The sequence below is a fragment of the Microtus oregoni genome, unplaced genomic scaffold, assembly GCF_018167655.1.
Source record: "Microtus oregoni isolate MIOR12 unplaced genomic scaffold, Mior012 000005F_ref0000423, whole genome shotgun sequence".
Classification (NCBI taxonomy): Eukaryota; Metazoa; Chordata; class Mammalia; order Rodentia; family Cricetidae; genus Microtus; species Microtus oregoni.
Genome location: NW_024543064.1, coordinates 56,556,073 through 56,573,614, shown reverse-complemented (window position 1 = coordinate 56,573,614; position 17,542 = coordinate 56,556,073).

Here is a 17,542-nt window from a genome sequence, read left to right as displayed (position 1 = left end):
AAAGGGAAGGCAGACAAAGGAGCCTGTACAGGTCATTCAAAAGCAAAAGCAAATGAGGCAAGATTTGTATTCATCTGAAACTCTTAAGGAAAAATTTTGAGAAAATGTTAAATCTTTGTGAGTTTCTGAAAGTTTTTAAGGCATGAACATTTTATTTTGTGAAAGGGATTAAAGAGAGAGAGAGAAGTCCATGTAAATTTTTATGCACCCACTAGACTAAAGAGTAGGCAGATGAAGGCGGAGAGGGGACTCAGCGGCTGCCAAGCGCTTGCCACATTCAGAGCTGCCACTACAGGCCTTCCCAGCACCCAGCATTCCTCAGGAGTTCTGCTGGCTTCCAGACAGAGAAAAAGATGCAGACATCTACACCTGAAAGACACCCCTGTCCAAAGTACTGTATCCAACATTGCTCAGTTGAAACAAGTGATGGGGCTTTTTCATGTTATATTGGACCTTGATAGCGTGTTTTGCTTTGTTTTGTTCTAATTCCCCCTTTGCTACTAAGTCTCAAGACTAATTCAACTTGGCCAGAACAGTCCGGTGTGGACCCTCAAAATATTTCTCTGAGGCTTTCTTTACGATTTTACTTTTTCATAAAAACATGAGTTAGGACTTTGCTTTGTAATTTAGAACACTCTGCAAAAGGGCATCTTTACACAGATGATACAGAGCTAACATTAAATACATTACAAACTTAGAAAAGCAACTAGATGAACAGGGAAAAAGTTAAAACAATGAAGTCATCTTACATGGATGGGGAAAAAGCAACTACCAGCAGTCATATGGTTACTAAATGAAAGTCTCAGTATCTGTGATGAACTATTCCTTGTGAGTTATTGCCTGAGGAAGCCCACATACTCTACAGGCAATTTCCACTGTCATTGGTTTCATGCCAAAACTGGATACTTACTTAGATACTGTTGCTGATGACAACATATCTCCTGGTTACAGGATATGGAAAACGCATGTGGGAACTTCTTCTTGACTGACTAGCTCATAATACCAGAAGGTACTGTGAAGACTTCTGGGAGAAAATTGTCGTCAGTTGTTCTGATTGACTATGAACCTGGCATGTTATGCTATCAGCATACCAAATAATATAGTTCTGTGAGTATAATAGTTGCACAACTATTATTGGTACAACCAACCATGTTTTCATTTTTTAAGGTTCGTGCCACAGAAAGAAATTCATGTTTGATACTATAAACATGGGTAATCTGTAGATGGGAAAATCATAGGCCCCAGTTGTGTCTCTTATTTTGTTAAAATGATTTAATGTGTTTTTAATACTTCCTTATGCAGGTGTTTCTTCTGAGCCAAAGATAACCATTGTCATCTTGAAGTACAATAGCTCTGATGATCTTTGCAATACCCTCAAGAAATCAGGCCAATTAACAGTTACAATCACAGTTAGGGACAAACTCATAAGATTCTTGAGTTCATGAGATCTTCACAAATCCATCACGGGACCCTGCACAGACCCCTTTTGAGATTCTAATTACCTGTAGAGAAGAGCTAAACAATTGACTGGGACTTCTCAGTGGTGTTGAGTCACCTACACTTCCATAAGTCACACCAATGAATTCACTGGTTTCCAAATTTGGACTTTGATAAAAATCCCTTGGTGACATTCTATCTGGGTAAAAAGACTGCTCTTAACATCTCCCCAGGGAAAAAATCAGGCAGTAAAGTGCAAGGGATGTACTTCTTACGTATTCCTAATTCTTCATCACTTAACACAGCACCTTGAGATGGCTAGGTGCTCCTGGCACCAGATACTGTTTATTAGCACTGTACCTGATGTTGTAACATAATACTGAAAAAGATTGGTCTCCTCATTTCTCTTATGTAATTCTTAGTTTAGTGTAAGAAGTAGGTCATCATAAAACAAGTGCAATTCTTTTTGTGGCAGGGACTAAAACAGAAAAGGTTTTAAGGAGATCCCAGATGTGGAATGTTAAGGAAGGCTTTCAGAAACAAAGCCATGAATACTCATGATTTCTTGATATGCAGTAGTTCACAAGAATATGAACCAAAATGGCATGACTTGTGATGGCCACATAGATAATTAGAAAGGAAGCTCAATTCAGACCAAAACAGCCTGGTTCCCCCATGTGTTTTTAATTCGGCACGCCATTGAATCGCCAAGGCAAGCAGTGTTGTGAAAAGAAGGAAGAGGAAATGCAAAAATCTTGACCTCTGATAAACTGATCATATAATTCTTAGAAAAAATAATAAACATTAGCTGTAATAGAGAGATTGGCATAGAGCAAATCAAAGCCAGGAAATAATTTAATATATCCCACCTATTAAAATCCCCTGGGATATGTGTCATGAAAGAATGCAAGTGACTAGACTAACAAGAGGTCATCAATCCTTACCTGGTCCACACACAGTTTATCTCAATTACAGATCAACATTCTCCAGTTACAAACATGCTTCAAAGATGGAACCTCAGTGTGCTCCAAACAAATCCATTTGCAAAAGGTTCGTATAACCTCAATGTTTCATAACTTCAAAGCATTTTTTTATCTTACCAAGTCCATATGCACAATAAGGGAAAAACCCAAGGACAAATCCATAAACCACTCCCCCTACAAATAATATTCAAAAGGGTATGGTTAAAAAGAATCCAGCAAGCAGGTCCTTTCATTCTCACAGCTTTGAAGAACTGTGCAGAAAGGGGAACGGCAATGCTACATCAAGCATTTTTGCACATATCATCCACAGGGAAATCTAAATCTATAACCATCATCATAAAATGAAACAAGAAGGAAGTCAGAAAGGAATGAATGAAGGGCAACTGATAGCCACGGGGTTCACAATAATCAATTATTAAAATGCCTTAAAGAGTAAAGAAAATGCTTATCAGATCAGCAAAGCATCTTTTAATAAATAATATGATTTGGGTTTAATTAATGGCCTAATTACAGTTTTACCCAATAGGCTCAAATGCACCAAAGGAACAGTTTGAGTCTCTTTGGTAGATAATCTGTGTTTTAAAAAATGTTCTAATTACATATTTGCTTGAGTAAATAATGTGCATTTTACAAAACTGCCTAATGATATATTTATGTGACTATATTTACCCAAATGGCCTCTCATTCTGTACTAATGGAGCTGGGATTACTGTTCCTAGGAGACATGGGGTAATGGGATGGCTCCAGCCTTCACCCTAACACCCTGCTATTCTCACATTGCTCTCACTTTCTCTCCACTCCAAACACACCCCTGAAAGCATATGACCCACTTATTCATCATCAGTTTCAATGGAAAAATAAAAGAATTCTCCCTCAGCCTTTTATGTAAATACATTTCCCATAAAGGGGGCAGATTTGAAAAATGAGTATTGCTATCATGTAATGTTCCATTAAAAGTCGTTAATGAGACTGTGCCCAAAACAGAACATTTGAGGTTTAAGTAGCTGCATAGTTTATTCAGTTCTTTATATAGTATCTTTCAAGGCTCTACAAAGAATCAGTCTACGTATGGGAATCACATTGTGATGACCCAATGCCACATGATGGGCTGTGTCACTCAGCAGTGAAGTCATGGGAAAACTGAGTATGAACCTGCCAATCCTGTGGTGTCATGCATCTATTTATGTCTAAGTCATTCTCGTGTGTTTTAGACATGTAAATCCAAAAGTAATGGGTGCATTTCCATTCAGAATATTGCACAAAAGCAGTAAGAGTTAAATTTCATGTTTACAAACTCTAATTTAGTAGGAATTTATTATTTAAAGTAAGTAACGTTTCATTCACAAAATAACCAAAAAAAATTCTTAGAAAATGCAATGAAATATGGTATTCAAAAATTAAAAATAGAATTACCATATGATCTGGCTTCTGCATATATATGCAAAGTTTCACAGGAAGATCTCGAAGAGACATTTGCACTCCCATGTTCATAGCAGCATTCACAGCAGCTGCTGAGTTGAATTCACTCAAGTATCTTCTCCAAAATAAAAGCATAAACAAAATGTGATGTACGAATGAAGTTAAATATTGTTCAGCCTTATCAAGAAAGACAATTTTAATGCATCCTACATCATGAATGAGCATTGCGAACAGTATACTACTATAAAAGAAGCCAGGAAGAGCAAAGCAATTGCTTCCTGATTTTATTCACGCAAGGACTTGTGGTAGCAAGATTCACAGAAACAGATAGTGGAATAGTGATTGCAAGACCAGGGAAGGAGCAAATGGCTAATTGCTATGTGATGGAGATAGAGTCTCAGCTTTGTGGAATGAAATGTTCTCCGTATTAGTGGTACATTTTATGAATATAATTAGTAAGGAACAACTGCACACTGGGAAAGGTTAAGGAACACATTAAATATAATGCTTTCTTTAGTCACACTGCCTAGTGCATTGGGATGTTTTAAGAGTATTCTAATTGTCCTTGGCTTCTCATCATCCCTCATTGTCCGCCATATTCAGAGAGTCCGGTTTTATCCCCTGCTTTTTCAGTCACAGTCCAGCTGGCCTTGGTGAGGGGAGAGGAGTGGGGGGGGAGGGGGAGGCTGGGAGGAGGCGGAAATTTTTTTTTCTCAATAAAAAAAGAGCATTCTATATTAATTTTATTTTTATTATTTATTTCATCTTCATTAACTATGGGCTATGTAATTATAGTTTTCTAAGTAACGAAGAAGGGCCTGTATCACAATTCTAAAATGATAAGTGTATTAATTATGTGTCTTGTTGCTGTGAAAAAATGCCTGACAAAAGCCACATAAGAAAGAGAGGGTTTCTCTTGGCTTACAGTTCAAAGGTACACTCCTTCATGGAGGGAGGTAGTGGCCCCAGGAGCCCGAGACAGCTCGTTCCATTGAATACATTAATCAGGAAGCAGAGAGTGATGAATACCTCTGCCCAGTGAAATTTATACTTTTTATTCAGTACACACATTCAGTATATGTATACTTTTATTCAGGTTATGGGAAGATACTGTCCATAATTTGTGTATGTCTTTCCACCCTGTATCTTCTTATCTTCTACATAATCCCTCACAAACATGTTCGGGAATTTGTTTCCTTGATGTTTCTAAATTCCATCAAGTTGATAGTCATGAGCAACCATCACAATATTTCAGCTACTGATATTTTAATAAATTGTACCCTGGTTAATATCTGTAATTACTGTCCCAATAAAGAGTCAGTCTCCTGGTTAAATAGACTAAGAAATCAAGGTACAAAGATGTCAGAAGAAAGGGCTGACACTGTTAGATTTCAGGTGAGGGATTCAGCTACAACGTGAATTATTTTCTCAGTCATTTATGTCATCATAATGAGAGATGGAGAAACTCCACAACCTGGTCCCACACCTTTCTTTAGGCATTGTTCTTACTTTTGAATGCAATGAACAATGATTGACTAGACCTCCTTTATAATGTCCTTTGTCATTAAAATAGTTCATCATCATGGTGATCCTTAACAAATGATTCTGAATCAAATACTGTCTTTCTACTCTGCTACCTAAAAGGGCATAATTAGCTCCATATTTTGAAGATAAAGGGAGTGAGGCTTAGTGAGGTTAAATAATGGACTCAACCTCTACACTTTATAACCAGAAGAGGGAGAGTCCATATCCAAGCCTATGTCTGCCCAGTACTTCAGTCACACTCAGTCATTACTCAATATGACCTCATGTTTGATAGAAAAAAAATAATTTAAAATGGGCTGTAGTTACAACAAAAGGGTGGAAGGAGAGGACTTGACTGTTTAACACACACACAATGGAGAAAGGTCTCTATAATACAATCATATAGAAGGATTGTCCTAGGGTATCAAATTCCAATTGAATAAGATTCATCTTGACATAGTGGAGCACAATACTTATTCTCCTTTAGTATTTTGCAACTCATGTCATAATGCCAACAAGTGTGACCTTTGTACAGATAACAATCATCAGTACCCAATAGTACTATACGCTATGCCCAGGCATCACACCTGTCATACGCTACAATGATGGTGTAGACGTTCATATGAAACAAGATGCCAAGAATCTAGTATGGCCTAAGGAAGGGATAAAGCATTTATATTTGCATTCATTCTATGGATAACATAAGACAGTTTACTAAACCACATACAGAATAAGAGATGTAGTAAATATTTTGAAAACAGGGAAGGAAAACATGAGAGAAAGAAGGAAATCAATGATATAATTTATATCCCACACATTCAGTTGTTGCCTAGAGACACTAAGTTTCCTAGAGGCCAGTGAAAAGCTCCATATATGACAGATCACAGTCATACAGACAGACAAAATCAGAAAAGCAGGAATCAGATTTTGTTCATTTCATTATCTAAAGTAGCTTCTATCACAGTAGAAAGTGTATTTGCTGCAGAATAAATTTTCAAGGAAATTTTATTCCCATGATGATTATTTTAATGACAAAGGACATTATAAGGGAGGTCTAGTCAATCATTGTACATTGGATAAAAAAAGTAAGAGCAATGTTTGCCTAAAGAAAGGTGTGGGACCAGTTCCTCCATCTCTCACCATTATGACTCAACACAAATGATTGAGCCGACAGTTCCCATTCTAGCTGAGTGCATCACATGAAACCTCACTTAAAGTGTCAGCTCTTTCCTCTAACATCTCTGTACCTTGATTTCTTCGCCTATAAAACCAGGAGACTGACTCTTATAGTAGATGGGTAATTACAGAAACTAAACAGGATACAATTTATTAAAAAACATCAGTAGCTGAAATATTGTAATGGTTGATCATGACTGCCATCTTGGAATTTAAGATCACCAACGAAACAAATTGTTGAACATGTTTGCCTGGGATTATTTAGATTAGATTAGTTGACGCAGGAAGATGTAGGGTGGAAAGACACACCCATAATATGATCCTCCTAAACAAAATGATATGGGCGCAAAATAAACTCAACATCCTAACAGAAGGTACAAGAGAAGGTTGCAGGTAACTAAATTTAAGTCAAGGTCAGTTTCTCGTACTTTTAAAAGTGGAATACATGACAAGCATAACCAACCGCGCTGTTCACAGTGGCATCCCTCTTGGATGAGTCAGAAGGCATTCCGATAATTGCAGGGACTCGGAGCCCTCATTATGGGTACTAATTGTCTTTTACTATAATTGGGCAAAATTGCTACTTGAGAGTTCAGGCTGATAGAGTGCCAGATTAACTAATTTTCACCTTAATAAATGTGTAATTATTTACTAAAAATTGGAATCCCATGGCTGAAACCCTTGTATGTTATCCCTTGGACAGGGTCTCACATGGCTCCAATGATCCCATAGCTCAGACCAAAAGAGTTGTGATTCTGAATAGTGGAATGGTGGGTACTTACGGTGGAGCCCCCAAAGTACTAAAAATCTATTCAAATCCAACAGCATCTGAGGCGGCTGGCCGGCGGGAGTGCAGCGGCAGCACCATCTGCTTCCTCTGGCCCCGTTTGCCTGGATCAAGTAGGAAATTGAAGGCACTAAGCTAAATTTTCCTGAAACTTCGCAGTAATTGAAAAGAGAAGGTGGTGAAGAAAGAAAGGGGAAGCTGTTTGGCAACTTAATTACGCTGGTCACTCCGCGGAATGCATAATAAAGCTAAGGCATAATTTTGAAATAGTACTCGGCTAAGAGCACACCAGAAGCCGAAGCACTCTGTGGAAGAGGCTGGGCTCATCACTTATAATTAGCATATGAAATTCAGCCCCGAGGTCATTTATTATTGAAATTGCCTTGAGGTGATCTCCAAAACAATTCCATCTCTTGATTTACCTCCTCCTCCCCTTCCTAAAAGTAACAAATGGGATTCATGGGATTAGCCTCCAACGAGCAAATTGGCTGAGATGAAAGGCAGCCATGGGCTAATGCTTGGCAGAGCCCAGAAGGGGAGGTGCCAAGAGGACGTGGGTGGATCATGAGAGAATTGATCAGAAAGCTCCGTGTTCCCAGAAGGGTACAGGCTTCAATGGTTTCCCTCAACTTTTATTGCCCATTAGCAGAAGCATATGCTCTGCTCGCATGGTGGGCAGCACCTGGGGCGGAGGAGGAGGGGGCCTCGGCGCACTGGTGACTAAGGAGGAAATTGGGACGGTTTCAGAAAAGGTGACTTATGGCGACTAGGATGACAACAGAAGCTGCCCTTGCCCTCAGTCTCCTTGTTCTTGTTACCACTGCTTTCCAGGGTCTATCCTTGAGATAGCTTTTTTTTCCCCCAATCGATGTCCACCAAGAGAAGAAAACCAAAACAGGCAAGCAGAGAAGTATGCAGGAGAGAGGAGTCTGCCTTTCATGTAAAAGTAAGAAGAGGGCCGATGATCGATGCCTAGAGAAGTAATACAGGAGAACGCAAACCAAACTCTATGCACCAAAGTTATTAGACTCTGAGTCCACTTTATGGGAATAGTTGTTTTTTTTTTTATTCCACTGAGTTGAAACCCTGTAAGTGAGCTGCAGAAGCTGTTTCTTCCAGCCAGCTGAAAACCACACCAGCCAAAACTTGTAGCATCACGAGAGTGGACCCTGGTAGGCAGCAACTAGACATTCGGCAAACCCTGTCCTGCCCTGTGTCCCATCCAGCTCAGAACTGTGACACCCCAGCACTTGCAAGTTGTAAACTGGCGGCTGAAATGAGCTGCTCCTGTCACTCACACTGGCCTTACACACTAGACCTTTGAAGTGGGCTGTCCCACCACCAGCTCACCCACCTGAGGCTTGGCTTCCTAAGCTGCACTCCCTGGCGTGATTCCCCACCTACCATCTTGCCTGGCTCCTTTCTCTTTACCAGATCCTACTAAGATCTGGTTTGCTACTTTCTCAGGATCTTGGTGACAAATGATGATTTGATTAGACATTGGGACAAAATGCAAATATGCCACATCCTCTGAAAGCATATTTATAGTTAAGAGGGCTAAGTGTCTTAACTCACGGAAGCGCCTGTTGGTACTCCTTCAGGAAGGAAGATATTAGGACAACAGGACTATCTGTAAAGTAGTGGTTTCCAGCCTACTCAGAAAAAATATCATACTTTAGCTGGCATGATAGTACTGGATCCGAGTCAGAATTTATAGCTCCATCGGCCAAAATAAAAGGGTATTTATTATACCCTGTAAGAAGTCCCAAGCACTGAGACGGTGCAATGCTACCCTGGTACTCGCGCAGGGCATTTCATCCCTCCTCTGCCCTTTCCCCACCAGCTATTCTCATGTTGGCAAGTATTCCAGGCATCCTATATAGACTCAGCCAGTAGTAGAAGAAAAGTGAATCTCTCTACTTGCATGTCTCCATTTATCAGAGAGGCATGCTATAATGCCCACCAATAGTTGTCATGGATGTATACTAGCTAAAATAAGGAAAAATAAAAAGGACATAGTTCCCTAAAACAATCAAGATTCTTTATGTGCTGAGCCAAATAAAGCTTAAAAGCTAGCTGTTTTTGTATCCTTAGTATATTGGTTTGAATTCCGTTATCAGATTTCAAGTTCTGCCAAAAGCTTTGTTGATTTTGCTTTGTTTTGTTTTGAATTTTGAATTATAGAACAAAAAGACGATGACAGGCTAGGCACGGAGCTTGTTGAGGGAGGGCGCACCTGTTGTGTGCATAGTCCTGGGTTTGATCCCGTTAAGGAAAGGAGGAAAGGAAGCAGACAGGAGGGGGGCATGGTTAGGATGCAAGATGAGTGATAAATCTGAATTCTGAATATTGTAGAGTATGTTACATGGCTGCAAATTTTCTTATAATCTTTGACCTTTCAAACAATTGAAGTGGTTGTTTAAGATCACACAAATAGAGAGACACACACTCACACACATCAAATCAGAAACATGTGACTGAAATATTTACAAGGGAATTTAGATCACACGCATACACACACGCACACACACACACACACACATCAAATCAAAAGCAAGAATGAATGAAATGTTTGCAAAAGGCAGCAGTGTTCACTGTGCTGATGATGTAGGAATTTGACATATTTTTGACAGTACTGACCAATAACAAACAGGAAAGTAATGTGTTTTTCTTGAAATTGAGAAAAATAGAAAAAAATACACCCTTTGCTTTAATGTAATTGTTCTCTGGTGAGGAGTACCATCAATGCCCATTGCCCTAAGTGTTCTAAGTGGCAGCTCCTTCTTTAAATGGAACCAAATTATCTCAAAAAGAAACAAAATCAAATCCCAAGCTTTTCTGAGAAGTACATCCCAGGCTCTCATCCACCCATGGGTAGGCTCTCTGGTCCGCCTCTGTCTGCATAGGACATTGTGTCATCATAACCCCCAACCACACAGTTTCTCATAGTTATGACGTCTATTACCTGGACTTACTTTAACTGTGAAACACAAGGTCTTTAGACACCTCCCTGACCTGGAATAGGATAATTCATCAAAATTTACTTACAAATAGTCTTTGGCTAGGAAAGCTCTTTGTTTGTAGAAAATAACTGAGTTATTTATAGTTCTGTATGTAACTGTAGAGAGAAAGAATATGTGTGGGAGTTTTCCTTGAAATAGAATGTGTAAATTCTTTATGTTTAATCCCTTACTGATGAAAAGATCTGGAATGTTGTGCAATAGAAACAGAAAATGAAGACATTAGTATAGCAGTGATTTTGGATGATAGTTTTAGTGGCCTACATCAAATTTCTTGCACAAGCACAGGTCAGCACAAACTCATAAGTCAAATGAGATCCTCAAAAGAAAATTTGAGGTGGAAGAGCGCTTTATAACACCTAGGAGGCAGAGAAACAACCCAGACACCTGTACTGTTTCCATGGCATCTCTCTCAGTCCAGAAAAAGACGCTATCATGTAGAACACCACCTGTGGCTAGCAGAACACAGCACTCATTCCCCATCTTTGTAGACACTTTTCTTCCTGGCTAGATCTGTATTCATCCTTTCTTACTCATTTTGACAGACGATTTTATCTCCTGAGAAAAAACAAGTATAATATTGACTTTTAAGAATATTGCTAAAAGTGAATATCACCAAACAGCTGAAACTTAGCTTCAGCATTCCTTGAGGAACTGCCTGAACCAATGTTTGCCCTTTCTATAAGGCATGTTTGGCAGCCATCTGTATTAAACCATATGTAAAGCACAAAAATACCTCACGTTTCTCTAGTCTGTCATCATGCCTGAAATTCTCACCATTATAATAATAAGATTTTTTTAATTATACAACCACAGAACACTCATTCTATGAGAAAAATAAATTGATTGTGGAGCATAAAAAAATCAGTTCTATATACCTGTGTTATAGGATACATACACCATTGTGGGAAAGGAGAAATTGAAAATAATTGTACTATGATTCTGTATGTGTCAAAAGAAGACAGCAAACAATACCCCAGAGAGTCAAGCCATTGAACGTGTCACCCAACTAAGGCCTTTGGGGAAATTTGTGTGTCTAATTCAGTATGTGCAAAGCATCTTAAAAGAAAGATTTTTAGCAAGAATATAGTGATACATGGCAAGCAGAATATGCACATCTGTGAAACCATAGGGAATTCTTTTGTTTACACATTTCCTTCAAAATGGATAATCCAGTAAGACTCAAGCTCATTAACCTAAAGGCACTGCAGGGAAAGGCTAGCAGACACCAGGATATAGAGGAAACAAGATAAATGAGAGAAAGATCTGATGGCCAAAATAATCCCATGAAAGACTCAGAACACACAGTTGAATCGAAAGTTCTGGAGGTTTCTAGCAGTATACGGAATCCCTAGACAATGAGATAGAGGAGCCAGTGTGAATCTAGACTTTGAAATGGATTCTCAGACATGCTCTAAGTTTAGCATGGGTTAATCTGCTTTGACAAGGCAAAAAGAAAATAAATCCAATGATACACTCTGCTCAAGAATATGGAATGTATATTGAGGTCAACCGTAGGGGACGTAAAAATTCAGAGTGAAGGTTACAGCTCTGACAGGGACCTGGGCTGGCCGTGTTTCCACTCTTTTCTGGGTCACGCTGACACGAGGCCCAGAGACAGTTTTGAAATCTGCAGAAGAAGTCAGCACATGCTGGAACGGAAAGAAATCCCACACCCGTTTGCTTTTAGCAGGGGGGAAAAGAAACACTTTTCAGAATAGTAAAGCACTTTGAATAAAACACTAGTCACTACTTAGCTTAAAAACTCTTAAAACTCCAAACATGCCTTCGATGGTTGTGATAAAATTGAACAAACTGTTAGATGACAACAGAAAAAATGTGATAAGGATATAAATACCGAACTTATCAAGAAAAAAAAAGCAATTGAAAGTCACTAACTAATAATCAGTTAAAAGCAACTTTTAAAACTGGGTAGCACTTTGGATTTGTTAAATAGGCAATTTAAAAGTTTTATCTGATAAAATTATATTAACACTATTTCTGAACTAGGGCTTTAAGTGTTGACATGAGACTTTGACTTGGTTATTTCATGCCTGAGAGTTTATTTTAAGAAGACATATTCTATTTAGCAGATCGTACTAAATCATAATTATTCTAATATTAACATATATGGAATTTTAATATACATCAAGGAGAATGATATAAATGCTCAATTTTATAGTTAAAAAAACCTGGGACTTAAAAACAGGGGTCTGAATAGATGGTTCAATGTGTAAAGCTCTTGCTTTACGTGTGAGGACCAGACTTCAGACCCCCAGCATCCATGACTGTATTCGTCTATCTACCATAAAAACATGTATTACTTCATATTATTTCATACATCTAAAAAAAATTAAAATTTAAGCTGTGTTGGCTGGTCTCAATAGCCTTCTTTGCTTTGGAAAGATATCTCATGCTAATAGAAGTACAGGGTTTTTGCTTTTGCTTTTTTTTTAAGAATTAGTGATAATTTAGATGCTCATCTTAAGAAATTAGGGAGTGCTCATATTTGACTTTGTCCCAATGAATTTCACCGCAAGAAAAGAAGGGAATAGAAGAGAAAACATAGAAGTAACAAGATGCCGAAAAGCTGAGGCACTGTTAGAAGATGGTGGCACCAGGGGAAATCCCTAAAGAGGGTAAGGCAAGAAGTCCAAGCACACAGGCTGTGTGCTATGTGACAGCAGTGAGCTACGTGACTAGTCCTGTTGGAGACACAGGCAGGAAAACCCTGCTGTCTGCACTGCTGGCTGCTGTGAGTGGCCCTTGCTCCGCTAGGGAAAAAGATTCAGCAAGACAGAGATTCAGCACTGACAAAAATGGGAACAAAGTGATCCTCAAAGCTTAAGTTCCCATGGAACCAGAAAAAAACAAAAAAGCAGGATCCATGTCATTACTCCCCAAACCAACTCTTAATTGTGATTCTATCCTGTCTCTCAATTCTATTTCCTATTTGTACGTGTTCTAAGAAAGTACAGGAAACAGCAATCATAGAACAAGATGATAAGACAAGAGAGAGAGGAAAAAAAGGGGATGTTGCTTAGATAAACACATACTTCCCAGGTACTGAACAATCTATTCAAACCCCTACGAGAGAATAAATTGTTAATCAGAAATCAAATGACAAAGATAAACCACGAGCATTTTTTCATTGTTTTTATGTCTCTTCTTTTTTGTCTTGGTTTTCTTTTTAACAATGATTTGATAAAGTCAGAAAAATAGCAGGTTCTCCAAATTCCAGAAGAATCAATTAAAATAATATGGGTCTCATCTACCTTACTATCTTTTTTTTAATCTATAAGCAAAAAGCCATACACAAGACCATTTGAGAGAATGAGAAGCTGTGCAGCCAGCCCTTTTTTGTAGCTCTCCCTTTCCAACAATAAGAGCCAGATTCCTCAGGCTCTCCAATACTCTGAACAGAGAAGAAGAGGCTGCAGAATAGAAGCCTTCATCGATCCCTCACTCATCAGTCTTGGATTGAGGACAAGCTGTGACAAAAGACTAGACCTCCAGGAGTCAAAACAAAAGGAGATTTTATATGAGGTCCTTCCTCCAACATAACCACCAGCAAAAGCAGTGAACTTGTATTGAGAAAAGAACAATAACACAGCATGCCAGAGGCGATTACTGCTGATGGAGCATATGACAGACAAATCTTCACCTTATTTCTATCCTGTTCTCTTCCCACAGTGTCATCAATCTCTCCTTCCCCTGGAAGACAGCAGAGCATCTAAAAGAGCAGCAGCAGGCATGGCAGGCATCTGAGATCCACTCCTGCAGTGAAGTTTTCTCCACCTAAAGTTTAAGGCAGGCTGTGATTCAGGAGTACCTTCAACTTCATCTTACCTATCACCATGGAAGTTAGCTGTAACATCCCTTAAGTTTAAGTATTTCTGGTCCATAAACCAAGAGCTCTGCTGTCACAGGGACCTTGTAAAAAATTCCCGAACTCAGGCCTTATGCTGAGCCCGAATCCCTGTCTCACAAGATCCTAGGGTGTGTTTTATGGACATTAAAATTTGAAATGTGCTTTAGGGAAACTTAGGAGGTAGCACCCCTTGTCACTGCAAATTGCTTGAACATTTCACTCCATGGTGGAAGGAAAAAAATACAGACTTTGCAACATTTATTCTTAGCACTGCATATTGTTGGACAAATTACCAGCAGTACCTGTTTCTCAATTTCTCAGCATTAAATAATAAAACATATATCCACAACACTGTGAGGATTAAACTAAACAATGTAGCCAAGACATCTATTCCAAATCTATTCCAATGACTGGGCCAGTGAAAATTTAAAATCCTCAACTCAAAGTGAGGGAAAACCTCTGAGACTCTGAGACTCAGACTCATCATCAAATGCCTTTTTTCCCCCTGAGGTATCTCATCTTGAGCCTCTAAGTAAAGAAGGTGGATCCAACCTCTTCTCATTGTCTATCCTATTCCCAGGAGCTCACCTTTAGATAGCAGCATACAGGAACATGTCTTCCGTAGACTTCACTTAACTGGAGATTCAGGACTTAGTGTTTTGCTACATTTCTGTGTTTTGCTTACTTTAATTGGCTTCCCTTGCTTTCCATTTAGTTAAGAATCCCCAAGAACAAAATAGTAGCACTGCACCAGGAATAGAACAAAAGAATCAACTATTTGGTTGCCTCTGTAGTGAAGAAATTAGAAACTAAGGAAAATAATAATAGTCTGCTAGACCTTAAACTGGAAAGAGATTGATTAACAATTTAGAAAACATGTACTGAACATATATTATTTTTGAATTATGCTAGAATATAGAGATCAAATAAAAATATTTACAATCTGTAAATGGCAACCAAATAAGTAGAATAGCAAAAGGAACATGTGGCATTTGAAAACTAATACAAAGGGGGATTTATACTATATTTTATAATTATCATCAAATTGTTTGCAAGTCTGTCGGGACAATTTGGAATAAGAAAAAGCTGGCTGGGTACAAATCCAAGGTTAGAAAGTCAAAAAAAAAAACTGTGAACTTTTCTATGTCTCCTTTTAAACATTTTGTATTAGAAGCAACATTCCAGCCATGACATAGCTACTTTGCAAGAATAAAATTTCTTTGAAAATACCTCATGTGGGTGCTGAATAAATGATTATTGGCTTAGTTTTTTTTTTTTAATTTGTCATGGATTGGTACAGGAATAAATGTCCTGCCTCTTACAAAATGTAGATGGCAAACAAGTGGGATCAAGATTATAATAGTCTCTGAAAGAGTAGCTCAAATTATATTCACATTTATAAGAAAAGCTAAAGGAAAAAAAACATTGATATGGATAAGGAAAATCAGATCTCAAAGATGTCCACAAAATCTTGTCTTCAGTACATTTAAGGAAGAAACTCTACCTATAGCCAGTACTGAGTCCAAAATGTGAGTTACCTTTGAGTTCTTCCTTGGCACACATCACACCCAACCCTTAACAACCAGCACAAGTCTTGATCACTTCGTTGCCTATGCTAACTCAGAAACAGTTATGATACCTTCCATTCCTTCTTCATGATGTAAGTCAGTCATGTGGACCTCAGAGCTGGACTTGTTGCTTATCATCACAATGATAACAAAGACTTGCTGAATTAACAACTTCGTTATTGAAGGAGAATCTACAGGCAGAAGAAAGGAAGTGGAAATCTTTATGAATGTGTGATTTTCAAAGCACCAAATTTCAATTTATTGACCTGTGAAATTTTTTTTGGCTCAACAGTAGGATAAAACAAATAAACAGACAGATAGATAGATAAATAAATAAATAAACAGATAAATAAATAAATAGCTCCAACAGGAAATAAATCTGATGAAAATATGTCATTAAATTCTCATATTCATAAATAGAAAAATTAATAGACATAGGAATGTGTGGGAGTCTCAGTGAGGAATGGCCCCATGGGCTCATGTATCTAAACACTTAGTTCCCAGTTGGAGACATTGTTTGGAGAAATTGTGGAACCTTTAAAAGGTGGAGCCTGACTGGAGGAAGTATGTCACTGGGTGTGGGCTTTGAGAGTATATACCTTTATTCAGCTGCCCACTCTTCCTCTTTTTCTTTGTTTCCTGTGTACAGATGAAAATGTGATGAGTCAACTTCTTGCTCCTGACTCCAAACCCTCTTCCCCCACTGTTAGGGACTTCATCCCTTTGGAAAATGGTTGAACAAACTCTTCCTTCTTTAAGTAATACTTTTGGTCATGGTATTTTATCACAGACACAGAAAACTAACTAATACAGGATGTCTTTAGAACACAGGTTAGTAAATAAAGGGCATTTGATCTTGATTTCTCAGGGAAAGAGATTTGTCCATTCTTTTCTATTGGCTGTAACTGCTTTCCCAACTACAAAGATACAGATGAATAAGTGCTAGAGATTATAAAACCATAGCCATCAAATATTTATTCTCTGGCTCTTTACAGAAAACTCTGATATAAAACTCAATGGAGGAAATTGTCTCTATCATTTTTAAAGGAATACATTTATTAGTTAGTGCTTATTGAGGCAGAAAGCATATGATGTGTTTTTGGAACTTGTAGGAGAGAATCAGTGAAGGAAGGAGACAGAGGCAGTGTTTGGGTTAGTGTCCTCTTGTCATCAGTTGAAATATGGCTCTGGGGATAGAGGGTCTCAGCATCAGAACAGGTGCCAAGGAAAACAAGGGATTGAAGATTTGATTAAATTGGAGATCCTGAGACAATGAGGTTTTCACAGACTATCTAGGTCGGCTACAGATGTCACCATACGTGTCCATAAGAGACAGAAAGAGATTTGGTACTCACAGCTGAGAACTTATTGTGAGCATGGAAGCAAGGATTGGAACAAAATGATTATAGATCAAGATGTCAGGGTTTGTCAAAACCATCTGCATGAACTTGTCTATGGGAATATCTTAATTTTGAAATTCTGACTTCCAGAACTTTGAGAGAATAAACTTTTATTTTATTATGCTACCCAAACTAGGATTTCTTAATTCAGCCAAAGGAATCTAATGGAACCCTGGAGAAGCAAATTTGGCAAAGCGGTTTGCTGAAATAGTTGTATAGTTGTGAATGGGATGTGATTTTCCACAATATTTAAATTGACTTAAAAGTCATACCTTCTCCATTTTCATTTATCTCCAAGAAACTGGTGCATTAAAAATAGAGATTGAGTTCAACAATATGGCCACCTAAAAAAGACCA